Consider the following 18429-nt stretch of genomic DNA (forward strand, 5'->3'; position numbering starts at 1 on the left):
GGTTAAAACTACTCAGTTTTGTATCGCTTCAGTATACTCATAATATATAGGCACAAGAAAACAGCAGACAGTGAAATGATCCCACTTTCTCCCCAGAAATTGGAAAAAAAAAGAAAATCTGCTTCCACGTTTGCAGAATCTCCCAAAGGAATTCCTTATTGAGCTGTCAATAAACCGGTTAGAAAATTTAGCCACAAAGCTCAACCAACAGCACAGCATACACCACAGCTTTTTGCTGGGCTAAAAAAAAAATTAAAATCTTGTATCATTGCACCAGTAAAATGCTGCCTTGCTGTAAAACAGGAACGCTGAATCGGGCAGCATCAGGCGTTAGACGTGGGGAAAAATACCAACGGATCCATAACAGCTCTGGGGTGCAATTTGCCCTAACCAGGATACAAAGCAGGGCAGCTGAAGTCAGGTATTGGTGTGCTAACCCCAAAATTTGCTGTAAGAAAACCCAAACCTTTGTAATAAAGACAGCGCACTACAAAGCAAAAGATTTCAAAACAAAGTACAAAAATTCACTGTCATCCCACCCCTGTCACAAGAAGTGTTACAAGCAGCGTAACAAAGCGTTTGGTGCAGTTGTGAGCAAACAGCCTTGTGTCACGGTCTGTGCTACCTTCTTTTGCTCTTTGAGCTAGGGTTTTCTTTTAAATCACATCTAAAAACTATAGACTACGGAAGAACTAAAAAAAAAAGTCTCAGAGGTCTACTCCAACCTTATAATTCTATGATTACCAGGTCTTGAAAACACCATATGCATGAAAATGGGTGTTTGGGTGAAAAAAGTGTATTCCAGAGCCTTCATTCAGGAAGGAGTCTGCCTGGCTACAGGAAGGTAATATTCTTCCATCATCTGTTTTTTTTTCCCCCCACTATTTATATTTAGAAATAATATTTTTGTTAATTTTCCCTTGAAATTATTCCTCATGAAATTTCCTGAAGATCCTTTTGTAGTTAATCATTGTCTATTTAAGGATTTTAGACTTCCATAAATAAGCATACTAGGCTGCCTCTGTAACTCAACTCAGGGCTTGGAAATGGAATGGATTTGTGCATCACATCGTAAGGCTGACTAAGAAAAGCTCTCACACACAGCAGGCAATAAAATTGGTTAAGCATGTGCTGAAATTCACGCAGGAGACCCAACAAAGAAGAGAGTAACGTCAGAACTTGGATCTTAACTATTTGGACTTACTGAACAAACTAGAACTTGACTGCCAGAATAGTTCAGATAGTATACAGAAGAAAAACATCTGAAATAAAGAAAAGGTGGCAAATAAATGAAATCAAATGACACTATTTCGTAGATATTTATCACGTAGATGCAGGTGTCAATATCTAAAAAAATGCTTGAAACAGCACAAACACTAAGAAGTTGTAGCTGGCAGAAGAACTGTTGAAATCCTGGAAGACACAGGATTAGTTGGATTGCAGACTTCTTTTGGCACCCTAAAATTTCAAAGTTTTCCATTAAAATTCAACAAAATCGGTGTTACTGGATTGTAAGACTGCAAGTGTGCTCCTTCTGTGCACGACTCAAATCTCAGGTGGGATTCTTTTCACCTAACTTTACCTAGAAAAAAGTTACATATCTGTTGTCAGATCACCTGGAAGTACTGAACTAAGGGGGTCAGTGAATGGGAACAGGGACCACAGCTGCCACAGAATACAACACATTTGTGCCTAGACAGTCAATGAGACATCATTGATGAGGAAGGGAACCTCGAAAATGAGATTGAGAACAAGCAAACAGGTATTAAGAATGCTAAATTAAGTGAAATAAATACTGAATAAATATTTTACCATGATATCTCCAAATGTTTTGGTGGTGCATACACAAGTATGTTTCTATAGATAGATAGATATAGAGTGAGTTTACGTGTTTGTGTATGTTCTTTAACAAAACATTTCTATGTGTTGGATTGACTAGTACAACAATGATCTCAGCGGAACCAACAAGCCGTGTTACATACAGCCCTCACAACACAGCTACCTCCAGGCAATTCTAAATAAAGCCTACTTTGACAGATAAGTAAATATCCTCATTTAATTTACACCAACCGTTCCGAGTGACAAGATACACCTTCCCCCTAAAACTGAAATGAGGCAATGGCATGGTTTGAGCCTACCCAGCTGGCTCCAAAAGCCCCCCCGCAGCCGCTCGCTCACCCCTATCCCATCCCCTGAGGTTTGGGGAACAGAAAACACAACCAAAAAGGCTTTGAGGGCCGAGACCCAGGACAGGGAGGGCTCATTCACCAGTTATGGTCACGGGCAAAAGACAGACTCCACTTGAGGACAACAACACACCTTTAATACAAACAACCATCATCATCAAGGAGAACGAGACACACGCGCACACACACACCCCCACCCCTCCGCTCTTCCCGGGCTCAGCTCTGCTCCCCCTTCCCCCCCAGCAGCGCAGGGGCAGGGAATGGGGGTCCCAGCCCGGCCGGCACACGGGGTCTCCGCGGCTCCTTCCCCCGCAGGCAGAGGGGCCCTCGCAGCCCTCCCCTGCCCCACCGCGGGGTCCCTCTCCCGGCAGACAGCCCTCCAGGAACCGCCCCAACGCGAGTCCTTCCCGCGGGGCCGCAGCTCCCCAGAACCCCCCAGCGCGGGGCCCTCCCGGGGCTGCCGCCCTCCCACCCACCGGCGGCTCCAGCGCGGCCGCAGTCGCGGCTGCTCCGGGCCCGGGCCCTGCCCCTCCGGCCCGGGGCCCTCCGCGGGCTGCAGGGCGACCTCTGGGCCGCCGCTGGGCTCCAGGGGCTGCCGGGGCTCAGCCGCCACCCCCCCGCGGGCCGCAGGGGAACCCCTGCCCCGGCACAGCTGCCCCTCTCCTTCCCCACTGACCGGGGTGTCCGCAGGGCTGGCTCTGTCCCACCCCCTTCGCTCACCAACACACGCAGAGCAAAGAGACGCCACCAGCCGCTTCTTTCACCCTTAAATAGTTCTTGGCAGAGGCGCCATCGGTCCGGCCTTGCCCTGAGCTGGGTCCGAAAGTGAAGCCGGGGGAGCTTCTCGAAGCCTCTCACAGGAGCCACCTCTATAGCCCCCTCCCCAGCTGCCAAAACCCCTCCAGACACCAAACCACCACAGGCAAGTTCTGCAAAAGTCCATTTCTTGAATGGGTAAGCCTGTAATACGCAAAGGAAGAACTGTAATCGGTTTAACAGACATTGATTTTTTATTATGTGAATTTTCTTTAATAGGAGCTGGGTGGTCATCTATTATCACTTCTTGGGTTTTTGTTTGGTTGGTTTGCTTAAGCATAAGGACAAACACAAAATTAAATTTTCCAACACAGAGTGAAATGCAGGTGTACGTAACGCAGACTACGGAGAGCGGTTTGCTGAATTCCCAAAAAGGGATTAGTTAGGAGCTGGGCACCTTACGCAGAAAGGTCTGGGGTGACCGCAAGGTCACATCGCAGGTGTAATTAGATCAAGAAATGACAAATAAATATTGATCTAGTTTGGCCCATATATTGGGAGCCTTTTCTCTCCATACATGCAATAAAACTAAGGAATTTTCAAAATAATAGTATACTTTTACAACAGAAACTGACAAAAAACACAGCTATACCGATTTTTAAAAAGATAAAGGAACCCTTCTTGGGGAGGGGAAGAAAGCTGAAAGTGGTTTGTTTTTAAAGAAAGTATGCTCACAGCAAATATTTATTTCAGCTTTAAAATAGTGCTTTTCTGAGCACATTGGTATCTCACTATGGACACCTACAGAAATGCAAACAATTCTAAACCACCATAAAACAATGAGAAAAGTATATAACAACTTCGCAGAATACATGGAAATAATTATAAATTAAAGTATTTAGTAACATTTTCTTTAACACTTTTTTTAAACATCGGAAAATCGCTTTGTCCTATGCTGACTAATACGCAGAAATACAGATCAATCACTTAAAGGTGCCTACCAGTGCTCAAAATCTTCACAGTTAAGAACCCCCATGTCAGAGTCTCTGTGGAGTAGACGTACACGCACAATCCCAGAGACGCAGAGGAACCAGCACTGGCATAATTCTGGTTTGTTAATGCACTGAACTGTTACACGCCCAGAAAGAACACAACGCTTAGGAAATTCCTAATTACCACAGAAGACTAAGACTTTTGCTACCGCTTCTTGTAACAGACATTTAGAAAACAGCATCCCCAAAGCAAAACATCTTTTTTTCAAAAGGAAATGCTGGCATATTCTTCTTGGCCCCAATTCACTCCTAAAATTCCTCCTGCTATTTTTTATTTATTTTGTTGTGTTTCCACAAACCACAAAAAAAAAACCAAACCAAAACCCAAAACCTAAAAAAGCCTCTAGCATGTCAAAAGCTCAGCCTCAAATATATTAAGACATGCACTAGCAATAGAGCACAAGTTTGTAAATGGCGCTAGAGACATCGTTTGCCCACGTACCTCAATAATTTGTAAAGATGAAGCAAAGGCTTATACATTTTAAACAATGGGGAACTGCAAAGATGAAATACATGAATAGCAACATCTCCTTACTATCTAAACAATAGCATTCAGATGCCAGGCATTTTTTATTTTATTTTGCTTGCAGAGAGGTAACACAGGTAAGATCATTCACCAAAAAAAAAAATGAAAGAACTCTTTAGTCTAACTGGACTCTCAGATCGGTTTTAGATATATCTAAATTCCACTGAATACAACAGGAAAGTGAATGAATGCCTCTTAACTACATTGGTTACTATCCTAGAATATTTTTTTTCCCAGTATGTCGCTATTTTTAACATCGTTCTGCAACCTGAGATTAGTGCAATAATTAGGTCATTGAGGACACTCCTATCTGGAAAGTATTCATACAAAACCCTAGTAACCTGCTTTTTTGTTTCTAAATATTTAAAACAGATTTAAAAGAAAATGGAGACTCTGTAGTTCTTGATTTCGTTGACAGAATTCACTTCAATAATTAAAACGAGTGGTGACTGGACAATATTCTTTTGGTCTTATACTCTAGATGAAGAAAACACCAGCAGGAACAGTTTGATTTTTCACATTTCTATTTAAAAAAAAATAAAATATCAGCTTAAATGTTTGCAACTTTAAGATAGACCTAAAATGCTTTCCTGTGAAAACAAATTTCTTAGGAACAAAAAACCCCCCAGAAAACCACACCAAAAAAACCCCAACAATCCCCCCCCAAAAAAAAAGATCTAAAGATCAAAGAAAAGGCTGATGTAGATTAATGGAAAAGGTATTTCTTAATAGCAACTACGAAGAAAAGGAAGTGCAATATAGCCTTCAGCGTGCACCACTGGAACATCTTAACGTCTGCCGTAACAAATCCAGTGGAGGAGGACAGCAGAGAGAAAACAGGTATTCTCGTCCCAGCATTGCCACTCAAGTCTCTGACCTTGCACATACCATGTCTCCTATCTATGATTTAATTTCATTTCTCTATTCCAGACACTTCAATCTGCTTGGAAAATTATTCAATATTGTTTCCACTTAAATGAACTTAATAGATAAATCTAATTATTTTGCTGAATCAGGGCACCAAAGTAATTTGATCAAAATACTACTCTTCATTCATTTCAGCGACAATCCAGAAGCAAACACTGGAGGTTGGTTTCCTTAAGGAAAGAAAAAGAAATCACACACTGCACCCAGATTTAATTTAACATATGCATCTTTCAGCTACTTTTAACAAAAGCATAAGTTGAAATCTCTGCCACACGTTATAATTTGCACAAACAAATTCATGTCCTCCCAAAAAATCTCCACATTCTGAATTTATCAGTGACTGCAAGTATAGGAGTAAACATAAACAGAACTATGTGCCCAACAGGGACTATTCCCAATGCACAGTTTCAAAGAGTAATTGGCATATCAAAACTAGACAGTGTGAGTTGAGAAGCACAGCAAAAATCCTAAAAACTTGAACTGTCAGAAACTGCATTTGCAGTCCTGAGTGAAAGAGAAAGTCTCTGGATGCCGAAGTGACATGTATTGTAAAGAAAGCATTGAGAGCAGATGCAAAGAGCGTATACACTCTTTGCAAAATGTAAATATTTTCCGAAGAACATGACGAAATTTCCTAGTCTCATGCCATGAGCTAGAAACCCCAACTGTAATTGTTACTGTTATGCCCAGAAAGCTGAGCACCTTATGCTATGAACATTCGTGGTCCTCTTCCTTATGCATTGATTCAGAGAAGACTGTCATGGCCTTACTGTCCTACTGAAAGGATTTTATACTGAGTATGTCTTGTGTTCCTCTGCACTTATTTTTTGATCACTTAATCTCCATCTTAGGGGTAGAGATGACCTGGTGCCAGCAACGGAGCCCACTCTCGTCAAGTTGCAGATGATGGATTGGGAGGATCAGCCGATATGCTTCAGGGCAGGTCTGTCACTCAGAGGAGCCCTATAAAAACTTGGACACGTCCAAGTCCAAAGCCCTGCACCAGTAAAGGAGGAACTCCTATCGATAAGGCAGGGGAGGGACTGACTGGCTGGGGAGCAAATCTGCTTCAAGGGGCTCGAGGGACCATCATAGACAGCAAGCTGTCAGCAGTGTGGCCTGGCACACCTTGAGTATCCTGTCCAGTTTTGAGGCCTCCAATGCAAGAAAGACAGGCACAAGTTGAAACAAGGGAGCTTCAGACTGGAGATAAGGAAAAACCCACGCAAGGATTTGTACAAGTACAATAATTTTCATTTATAAAGCAGATTTTTTTTACAAGGTCCCCTAAAACATTCTCTAAACTTCAATATGACGGCCCGATAAAAAGAGCACAGGAAAGTAGCACTTTGGATCCTCCTAATGAAAAGGAGATCTTCCACTCCACAAGGAAGTACCGTAATCAATGAAGTGTGCGCTACCTGGAATCGTGGGGCTTTCTTCTCTCTAAAGGAAGTTGGACCATCCTGCAGCAAGAGATTGCAGACTCACATGAGCGAAAGGCAGTCAGCAAGAAGAGGAATCATTCTCGATGTGGGGTTAGGACATTCGCTTGGGAAAGGGCAATTCTGGATTTCAGTCTTTGCCCTAACAGGATGGGTTCTGCATCACACACAGCCCTTACAGGAAGGCAACCACTCACAAAATTTCACCTTGAAATTTTGCCCACCTTGGGTCAGCTTCTTTTAAACTACATTAAATTACCAGTTTGAAAGGCTAAGAAAGCCGTTTCTTCCAAAATTAGAAGTAACATTCCGAAAAGTCAGCCGTATTGGGAGAGGGGAAGGGGGAGAAAGAATTCTTATACCAGCGACAGAATAACCCATAGCACATTAGGTACTTTTCAATTTTAAAAAAGCCATACATCAACATGTAACTTAATAATATATATAAATAGGAATAATAATAATCTATTATCTTAAGATTATGTTTGAGGTTTTATTAAGTGTCTATTCAGAAGACTTTAACTGCGTCCATGATTAAAAAATCTTAAAAAAAGGAAAAAGACAAGACAAGAACACAGCTCAGTTTTCTGGCAAAGCTTTAAAGCTATCTGGTTTATTTCAAGTATCTTATCCCACCTATGCTGGTACAAAGGAAAGAATGTCTCTGTCAGCTTCTGTTACTAATTAATGCAGACTTCACCCAAAATTCTGTACAATTATCAAACATATCACTTGATAATTACCATAAGCTCATTTGGCAACCACATAATGATCCTGGCTTCGTGATCACACTAGGGAACATTGCTCTCTTATTTTATTAAAGAAGCTGCACACAGTTCTAGCACAGATCTCTGTTGGAAAAACAGAACTTCACTAATTAATAGTTCAATCCCATCCTGAATTCAGTCTTCCTTACAGAGCTGCAGCAGCACAAAAGAAAGGTGAGGATGTCTTTGCTAAAAGCAGAACATTCTGTTAGCATGAATTTCCCTGTTGCAGAGGTCATGTGCGGGCGGGGATGCCAGCAGTGAAAGGGGATAGAGCTAGATCACATACTCATCCAATTAATCCCCAGTCAGCAGCTACAGCTCGTAGACAAACATTCCTGGCTCCGCGAATTAAACAGTCTTCCCTACAGATTTCTGAAATGCACGGGCCAAAGCCTTAAGAATTGTAATACTTCTGCCCTTCTCCTTCCTCAGTATCTGCTTGAATTGCAATAGTTACTCAAGACTTTCCATAACCACATTAGAAAACATATTGACAGTTTTTGACGAAAATACTGATATGCTTTTTTTTCCTAAATTATACTGCTAATCCTTGTGGTTTGTCACAGATCACTCAGCTATGAGGGATGCCTTGTTATTATTTTTTCAGTACAGACTGGGTGATGAAAGGATTGAAAGCAGCCCTTCAGAGAAGGGACACTGGTGGATCAAAGATTAGATATGAGCCAGCAATGTCCGCGTACAACCTAGAAAGACAACGGTATCCTGGGTTGCATCAAAAGTGCAGCCAACAGCTCAAGGGAGGTGATTCTACTCTCCTCTGGTGGAGCACTGCATCCAGCTCCTGGGTCCCCAGGACAAGATAGACATGAGCCTGTTAGAGCGGGTCCAGAGGAGGCCACGAAGATGCTCAGGGGCTGGAGCAGCTCCCTGTGAGGACAGGCTGGGAGAGTTGGGGGTGTTCAGCCTGGAGAAGAGAAGGCTCCAGAGACACCTTATAGAGACCTTCCAGTACTTAAAAAGGGGATTATGAGAATGTTGGAAAGAGACTTTTTACCAGGGCCTGTAGTGACAGGACAAAAGGTAAAGGTTTTAAACTAAAGGAAGGTAGATTTACAGATGCCACAGGTCCTAGTAGATGTCCTTGCCCATGGCAGGGGTCTGGACCAGATGATCTTTAAAGGTCCCTTCCAACACAAATCATTCTGTGATTCTGTGATTCCATGATTTTTAAATATCAATGGCTGTTGGAGTTTTTCAGAGGGTGACAGCAAACCAAAGCAGCTAAATCAAATACCGCTGTGCAAACACGTACATTATGAAGACAATTCACACGAATACTTTGGTTTGGTTGCAACAGCTGAAATCAATGTAAAAGGGTTTCTCTGAAAGATCATTAATTATTAGCAAAAAAACCAATTTCCACTCTTCTCCCCTATGGCCCTTCTATTTTCAAGTAAATATTACTTGTTCTTCCCAGTGGCATTTCTTGAATGTGAACAGCTACAAGTTATTCCTCTCTTCTCATAGACTCATATATCACCAAGCTGCTGGAAACACTCAATGACCTGAAAAAAGACAGCCCCTGACATTTTAGTGTCCCTTTTGCTTCTAGATATAAGGCTACCCTTCCACTCGAATGCACTATCTTATTGCCTCACTGGTTATACTAATGGTATCCCCTTGAGCGTTGTTTTTTTAAAATCCTCCTGTTTCTGAAAGAACTTTGTTTCATCAAAAAAAGAAATCACTACAACTCTCTGGAAAACAAGAACTTCATTTTCCAAACTCTCTCAGGGTTGGCTTTTCTTTTTTTGTTTCCTTTGGCAGCAGGATGAAACAGAGGCTTTGGGAGAGAAACAGATTGAGTTATGGGTTAAAGCACTGGCATGGCTGTAGGATGAACAGATTCAATTCCTTGCTCAAAATGAAGCACAGAACAGACCTGAACACTGTGTTCGTGACCTGCTTCACTTCGACCATCCAGAATGGCAGGAAAAATATGTGGGTCTGTTTGCTTTATATCTTCCTGACTCTGCACATCGTAAACTTGCTTTATGATCTGGCTCTCAACAGCTCATTAAGTAATCCTAATCCAACTAGGAGATATTGTTAAACTTAATACATAATGCTTTCAAACTGTTACTTCCTCGTTCACAGGCAAAATAGAGAAGCAGCTAATGTCTTTCCTTTTCCACATCTCCGCTTATTCTCTATTACTACTTAAAAAACTGGGGATTATGCCAAAGTAATTGTGAACACAGATGTTATGCTGAGCACGGTTCAGTTTTTAATATAACTCCTTTTTTTATAATAATCGTTCTTCAATTTTCTCTATCAATTTAAGTAATTTGCCACTGTCCTTAGCCCATAAATCATAACTGTTAGTTTTTTCCCCTAACAGCTTACATAATTAACTCTGGTAATTATCTCCATACAATTAGTACCAGCTGTCTACCCAATTCTTAAAACTGAAATTCCTTTTCTATTATATATAGATACATGAATTTTCACTGACAGATACAACTTTCACTATCCACATCAAATTCCAGTCTGTTAACCCAGTCTTTTTGTGCTCCTTCCAGTTGCCTTCAGTGTTTGCAAACACTTACTGGTTAGAAGAACCAATAAATAAGCAGACTATTCTCTCTGATGTATAAATTATTAGCTAGGATGTTAAAAAAATGCCAGTGACACACCTACCTTTTGGATGCAAAGTACATAGATAACTCAGGCAACACTGATTAGAGCCAGTATATTTTAATCTAATCTAGCTTGAGGACAGCTAGGTGCTGATTCACGTTTCTGCTGCCAAATACAAATTCCTGAGCAAATTTGCATATTTCTATTCTGTCTACATGATGTACCTTTAGGATGTAATTTAGAGATAGCAACAACGTTATTGTTAATTTATATTCTTCTTATCAGTGTTCACACCATGGGAAGAGGCTTACATCCTAGCCAACGTGAATGAATGTTATATAAGGTGCTTTTAAAGTTTTTCAGCAAGTATGTTAAAGTTCTTCAGCCAGTATGAATTCTCTGTGGAATCTCCAACTACTTGTTCTGTTAACAAAAAGAAGAAAAAAAAAAAAAATAAAAAACCCATCACACTTATTTTCATCCTACAAATCTTACTGAAAAATTATCTTTTATACAACAGACACAAATCTGCAGTGTTTTGACTGACTGTCCCACAATTGAAAGAAGAATCAATAGAAGTTAAGCTAACAAAATAATATCTTTTGCCTCCAATTTGTAATAAGTTAGGAGCAAAAATTTTTAAATTCTCTTTTTGTGACAAAGTTCTACTGTTAATTGCCACTAAACGACTGAGATTGTATTTAGAAGGCCAATATGAATTCCACCTTCTTTTCTTACAACTCCATCATATAAGGAGTTAGCCGGTAGACAAAAAAATTATATTCCTCAAGTTTCCTATGGATTCACTTGCTCATGTACATGACTCGAGGTTCCCCACGTCACCCAGGCACCTTGCCTCAACTGTGACTCCAGGAAAAGCCCTAGAGATACAGAAACAGTTGTTCAGTCGCTACGGTTCGTTCAACCCCCATGAACAAAGCCTGACAAGAAGAATGCCCGTTAGTGCCATTTGCGGTGAGGCTGCACTGTGGTGTGGACACTTGTCAACAGGTAACGCCCCTGAGACAGAGACCAGCTATGGAACTGGCAGTGCAAACAGCAACGTTAATTACAAGGTACCCTCTCTGTCTCTGTGCTGTTAGGAAGAACCATTTTAAGAACTAAATAATCCCCTTCCTGAATACAAGTTTCTAGTATCTTGTTGGGAATTTGATAATTCCAGCTCTTGCCAAGCTAGAAAAGCTTACGCAGATGCTTTATTGGAGCAATTACACAATGGGTTACTATCACTTTGAGAAAAGCCTTCAACAAAACCATTGGCTTAATCCGACTCCTAAAAAACCTGCTCGATGCCTTTAATGCAAGTAAAATAGAAAAGTCAAATTTTAAGATGTTCATCTCAATTTCTAATTCACAGCCATTCTTCTAATTGCACAAAAGGGCTTGCTCCCAGTCATATCCAACTGCCAAAGACAGTACAAAATCCACAGATTCCCATTATTTCAGGTTTTTAGGTTACACCAAGGATGTTAGGCTGTACCATTTCAAAAATTCAAGTTTATGATTAGTGTTAAACATGCATTTTCCATCATCTATTTCTTCATTATGGATAATAATAGCTGATGACTATACTAAGATGGATAGATGAAAAATAATTCATCCCCACATAATGGCATAATTTTAGCAGCATGACTACCTTACATAGCTTAGAGACCAGGTTATGAATTAGCGGGTACAGCAGTGCCTTGAGAGGTAAGAAACGTGGGTTTGAAGTACCTCAGACTCAGAAGAGAAGCGAACCAAGTCGTCTTCCTTTGTGGGTGAACATCTAGACTATTATATAAGGCAGCAGGCTGCAACACTACTGCGGCTGGATTTGAAGAGAGAAGAATGAGCCATTTTTTCACCCTGAAGGAGGACTTAGATTAACTCCAAGCAAACTTGCTGCCTATTAATCACCATATGACATAAGCTCCCCTCTGCGGTCTCAGAGTTGAGAAGGTAAGATCCAAAAGGGATGGAATTTCAAAAATATCCACTTTCTCTAACATCTCACCTAGTTGCCATCTTGTAAATCTCACTGCCAAGCATCTCCCTTCTCCATGTGTTGAACAGGGAGCCTAATCTTATAACTTGTTTATGAATTATACTCCAGGAGCTGGGTGCCTAAAAGGACTTGGCATCTCCATACCTTTGAGTCTTTCCAAGCTCTAAATCAAGGATGTTTATGGGTTTTACACAGTGTAGACTGAATTAGAATTGGAGCAACATTTGGAGATACAAATCCTTCCTGCTTGTGATCTTATGACCATCTTCCTTCTGCTTATCATTGTCACGTACCCACGTGGGAACTTCAAATGTTGAAACCAGTAAAGACAAATTAGTTAGCTCCAAATGATCATCTCTGTGCAACTCAGCAGTCGTTAACAGGCAACAATTCAAAAAAGCCCATTCCCTTAAACAGTAAAACGTGAGGTTTATCTCACCTCAACTAAAAATAATCACAAAGCTGAAGTCTACCTGATAATCAGTAAATACATGTTGAGCGGTAGCGACCTCAAAGAGGACAGAAATGTTAGCTTGCAGTGCTGGGTCCAATGGTCTTGGCAACAACTGGGCAGTAATTGAGGATAAAGTAATTTTTTTGCATTCAATAACTTTTTTTAACTTCTCACAGTTAATAAGTTATTACTAGTGCAAGCCCCCTGCTGACATCTGTTGTTTTCCTTATTAATTAAAACAGTTAATGTCACTGATGCCATAAGTACTTTTCCTGGTTTTCTCTCATTTTACCCATTTTTAATTTGGGGCAAGGCTTTGTCACGCTACTGTCACAAGTACAAGAAAAATCGTTATCATGTGCAATTTGCCACAAGGATATGAAGCCCTCAAGAAAAGTTGCTAGCAATCTACATGAATTATGAGAAATAAAAAACATCTCATTAACTCTAATTCCTTCCAAAACTGAATACAGAACTAATAATCAAGCTTCCAAACACGTAATATGCATGATGCGAGATACGCAGAGTAGCTAGCTAGGTATTATTATCACAAAATTAAGTCTTGCCGTTCTCAAATAGTATCAAAAGCAAAAGACTACTGGTATTATATATTATGTGGGAGAAAAATCCACAAACAAGTTTCCATTTCCCTGCTGACAGTTATCAGTATTAACCAGTCAGAAATGAAGCCACTTTGTCCTAAATATCGGTAAGGGGATCCTCAAAATGTCAAAAAACCAAGACAAGCAAAATGCACACATCTGTTGTTGAATCAGAACCAAATGCAAGCACATCTGTACTCATTTCCAAGCAGCAAATCATTTGAGAGCTGTACAACAAGAAAAGACCCAAAATCTAGTTAGCATCAAACTATCTCCCATTTAGCTAACAGTCTTGATCTCTCCCGATTCTTTAGTAGAACAGACAATAAACTCAAAGGGTGTCCGGCTCATTCAAGGCAGATATTTCATTTAACCACATGAGGGCACACCACACTAGAGGAACAGTAAAACACTCCACCTGTGAAATCCCTGGGTTTATTGTACTTCGTGCTGCATTACTGGATCTGTGTGAGACTTGTCACTATAAACCGCACGGACTTTACAAAGTGAAAATCTTAGTCGGTATTTGATGCACCATTTTCTTGACACTTCTTTTTGGTTTAAAAATCTACTGACAGTCTTAAAGGCAGCATTACTTAATCTTAAGATTGAGTTCTCGAACTCAGCCACAAAGCACACAGCAGTTGTATTGCCTAGGAAGGCAAAAGAGAGATGGAAATTTCCTTAGTAAGGCTCTACAGCTTTTTCTAACTAATTCTAGGGTTATTTATGTTGAGGAGGGGGAAAAAAAAGTTTTATTTCCTACCTTAATAGATATTGCATCAAGAATAGAAGCTTTAATGTTAGCTATCTTTGATTTTTTCCAATGACTAACACATTGTTTTAGGAGAAATTACATTAAGAGGATTTAAATAATCCTTAACTGGATACTAAACTGAGGTATCAGGCAACTATAAAGGCAGGTGGCACTACATTTACGTTTATCATAGGCAGGCTGATCTCCCTGGGGTTCCACCAGCCAGAGAGAAGCTGGTGCTCCTGGGAGTGCCCCCCCTTAGCTATTGACGGAGCCTCGAAGATGAGCTCCCACGGGTACTGTTCGTGTTTGTGAACCCTTCTAAGCAACATCTTGTACATCACCAAAAACCTAAGGAAAAAGATTCCCAGGATTCAGTTAAAGTACTGGAAGTGAAGGAAGTAAAACACTTCAGACATACGCAGAGAGTTAATACTTTAGTTTCTCTGTAACAAATAATGTATCTTTTTTAATAAAAACCTTTCCCGTAAAGAACAGCAAAAACCAGGAGCAAACAATCTTCCACTCTATTTATACAACAGGTTAAATCAAAATCAATGCAAAATTAATATTATTTAATTATTTAAATTTCTGGGAGTTCTGTTTCCAGTAGTATGAAGAATAAAGAACTTAACTCATTCTTCAAGTCATTTTTTTTTTTTTAATAAAAACAACAGGAGAAAATGAAAAAAATTATTTACAATGACTACCCAGAAAATGAAGAAAAAAATTTTCCCCCAAGAAGACTGTACAAACTTCTTCAAGGCAAAATGTGTCCAGGTTAAAGCAAATATTATTACCATGTTTTTTCAATCCTTATCCAAAACAAGTTTATTTAAATGAAATCATAACGCCACAAAAATTATATAATCTGACATAGACCAGATGAAACAAGACTATTGTACTTTTAATTTTCTTTCCCCACCATTTTTTTTTTTTTTTTTACCCCTAATCAAGCAATAAGCGCCCACTCATATATCCAGCTTGGAGAAACACCAACAGAGTTTGAACAAAATGACATTGCTGATGATGAATTTTCAGATGCCGGCACATTTCACCTTCAGCCACCCGTTTCGTGGTGACGACAGCCTCCAGAATAGGTGCAAGTACACAGGCAGAGGGAAAGAACTGTTTCAGTCTTTCCATTTCAGTTTGCAGATTGTTTCAGTTCTGAAGGAATTTGAAATGCGGGCTTGAAAGAATCGCACAATAGCATCGATAGCCACACCTCTACCATGCAATCGCAGTCATGCCTATGTTATGGACAGCAAAGAAGACACTGCAGAGATGCAAGTATAGAGCACCTATAAATTCTCACTCAAAAAGACAGAAGAGAGTATTCCCTGAATGGTGCTTTTTTAGGCTGCTTATTTTGCACATTTCACACACACTATAAAATCTCCTTTGCCAACTTAAAAAAGCAAAACTCATGTTGTTATATATATATACATCATCATAAGTTAATTTTGGGTGCGAGGGACCTCTGGGTGACTCTAGCCCAGTCCCTCATCAAAGCACGGCCCACTTCAGTGTAAGATTCCAGTGTTCCAGTACAGCAATGCCTTGGTTACTCATGAGCCCCAAACAGGACTCAGTACTGCAGATGTGGTCTTACAACCACCGACGAGAGGAGAACAAGCACTTACCTTGACCCGCTCTTTATGCTTATGCTAAACCCACCAGAACAGCTCAGTAGGAGCTTGGGCTTCTCTCCAGCCTCACGTTCTGGATTTGTTGTGCACAAGGACTGCCGCGTCCTTTTCCGCAGAGCAGTGCCCATACAGCCTGTCCCCAGCCTGTATCATGACAGGAGACTACTCCATCCCAACACAGGACTCTGATTTGGCTTTTGTTGAGCTTCACTAGGTATCTCTCAGCCCATTTCCTCATCTTCTTGAGATATTCCTCAAGGCAACCCTAACTTCTCAGCATATTGACCTTCCTCCCAAGTTAGTGCTGTCTGGAAATTCACTGAGGGTGCATTTCATCCCATTGCCCAAGCCAATAACGGGACCTTAAACAATATCAGCTTGACACCAAGCCCTGTAGAACACCCCTGGCACTTAGGGGCCATAAGTCTTTGACTACTACTCTTGAAATCCGGAAGTTTGGCCAGTTTTTGACCTGCTTTGTAGTCCACCTATTCCCTATACATAGTAGAGAAGCTTAGAAGGCAAAGCTTTATTTCACCTACTGTCAAGATCCATTCCCTTGACAAAGCACTGAGTTTCTCTCTATTATGTATCTTTTGCACAGCGATATGGGAAAGAAAGCTATCCTAAAAACCAGAAGAGTACAAGTGCATTATTACAAACAAATTGTGTGAGACTTGAAGGAGCCTGTGGAAAGATTGCTTGGTTTCTTTTTCTTTTGGTTTTCTTTTTTTTGTTTGCTTTTTGTTGTTTTGGTTTTGTTTTGGGTTTTTTTAACACCAACTGACTGAGCTTTCAACTTACTACTATTGAACTAAAATGAGAATCAAAGCTGTCTCTCGATAGTCATTTCTGTCATATCTGCCATTAGATAACAATCCATTTGGGCTGGGGGTGGGAAATATGACTTTTGACTAGAGCATATTCCAGGCATTAAAGGCATACTGTGCTATGCTGGCACACAGACATATTTAATTGTATTTTAGAATTTCATCACTGGGGACCTGTCATGCCAGTACAGTTTACTAATTCCAATAGCCTATTCAGAGACAAAATCCTAGACACTGCACAAGAGAACCTTTCCAGAAACCACCTTTGGTCAAACTAGAAGCAAGTACCAGCTTTCGCCGAGGATTTGCCAGGAACAGAAAGCATCTCTGTACTCCTTTCTGCCGATCTTGATTTTATCAGAAGAACAGAGAGCAGCAACATCATCCCACACAGAACTAACAGCTATTTCTGTCCCACACATTCCACAGATAGACCTAGTTGAGTAGATATCACTAATTTTTTCATTGTTGGCTTCAACAAAACCATGAGTAATACATCTATTATCACACTGCATATGGTAGCTAAACCTTTCTAATCACCACAGTACTAGGCATTTGTCTGCCTACCCAATAGCTGAATTTGGGGGTGTGTTTTTCCCCCCTGCAGTAAAGCGATCAGATTGTTTTCCCCTGCTGCTGCAAATGAAATAGTCCTTTCTAACCCACTGCCTCTTACCATTACCACTATCAGCATCAGTTTTCCGATTAGTAATGCAGTAACAATAACTTTAGATTAAACTTAAGCACGTGGAGAAAGGAAAATAATTACAAACTTAAGGCAGCGACAGCCAATAAAAGTCTTAGAGATGTAAAAGAAAAGCAGCCGATATAGATATTCCCAGCAATAAGTGGCAATTGGCAGAACAGAACAGCGGGTGCCAAAGTGAAGGTGTTATGTCTGAAGCACAGAAAGTGACATTAAGCTGGTTTTCGACTCACTCCAGCACAAGCAAAGGCACACAAAATAAGCTTTTTATTAAAGAACGAATGTATTAATTAACATAAAAGTATATGGACTTCAGGCTGTACTTTTAACAATAAGCTATTTAACAAGGATGTCATCCTTAACAATATATAATTCCATATTATTTTTTACACCAATTATCTCAGTAGGCTATTACTGCTAAAAAAAAATATATTTCAAAAAGTAGATTTTTGTTCCCCAGTCAGCTTCCTAACAAGTGCCTCTTAACTGTGTTTTCTTGAATTATTAAAAGCCTTTGCAAAATGCCAAAATTCTCCAACATCACTGTGACAGAAGAGAACACGACTGTTTTGTAACATAACTTTCTTCTGGCACTAACTACTGCTCAGGAGACGAGTGGTAGCTCTGCACAAACACGGCTAGACATGTTGAAAACCACCCAACATAGTCTTTGAGGATGCAGTTTAATTTCTTCATCTTCAAAGCAATGCATAAAGTCTGTAGAAATTTGTACATTTCTAACGAGGAAAAAAAAAAGATCAAAAATTAGTAAATAAATACATCTGAATGTACAGTATGGAAAGTTTCAGGCAGTTAACATAGCTTGTAAAAATATCTGTAGTATAACCTAGGAGACTCTAGAGACTGGAACAGAAATATTAAGACTAGTATCTATGAGTGGAAATGTTTGTAAGCACCACAGTGAAAGTAGAGCAAAAGATTAAAATCATTTAGTCAAACTAAACATAAAAATTCTTCCACTCTGCCCCCTGAAACATTGCGCATTAGGCTAAGAACTAGTCCTGTTTCAAGGGGTGTATTTATACCTGAGTTGGGTATTGTTTGTGGACTATTATCTTAGATAGAATGAAATATAATTAGGTTGTGTTTTTTGGGGGGGGTTTTGAGTTTTTTTAAACAAGGATGTTAATTGATTA

General features: G+C 40.1%; 1 protein-coding gene across 4 annotated transcripts in view; it reads right to left on the reverse strand.

The window, feature by feature from the left end:
* The window catches only part of CTNNA2 (catenin alpha 2), a 459358-nt gene that overhangs the window by 412130 nt on the left and 28799 nt on the right, over window positions 1-18429 (reverse strand). The window lies entirely within an intron of this gene.

The sequence above is a fragment of the Leptosomus discolor genome, chromosome 4, assembly GCF_034619465.1.
Source record: "Leptosomus discolor isolate bLepDis1 chromosome 4, bLepDis1.hap2, whole genome shotgun sequence".
In the NCBI taxonomy this organism is placed as follows: domain Eukaryota; kingdom Metazoa; phylum Chordata; class Aves; order Leptosomiformes; family Leptosomidae; genus Leptosomus; species Leptosomus discolor.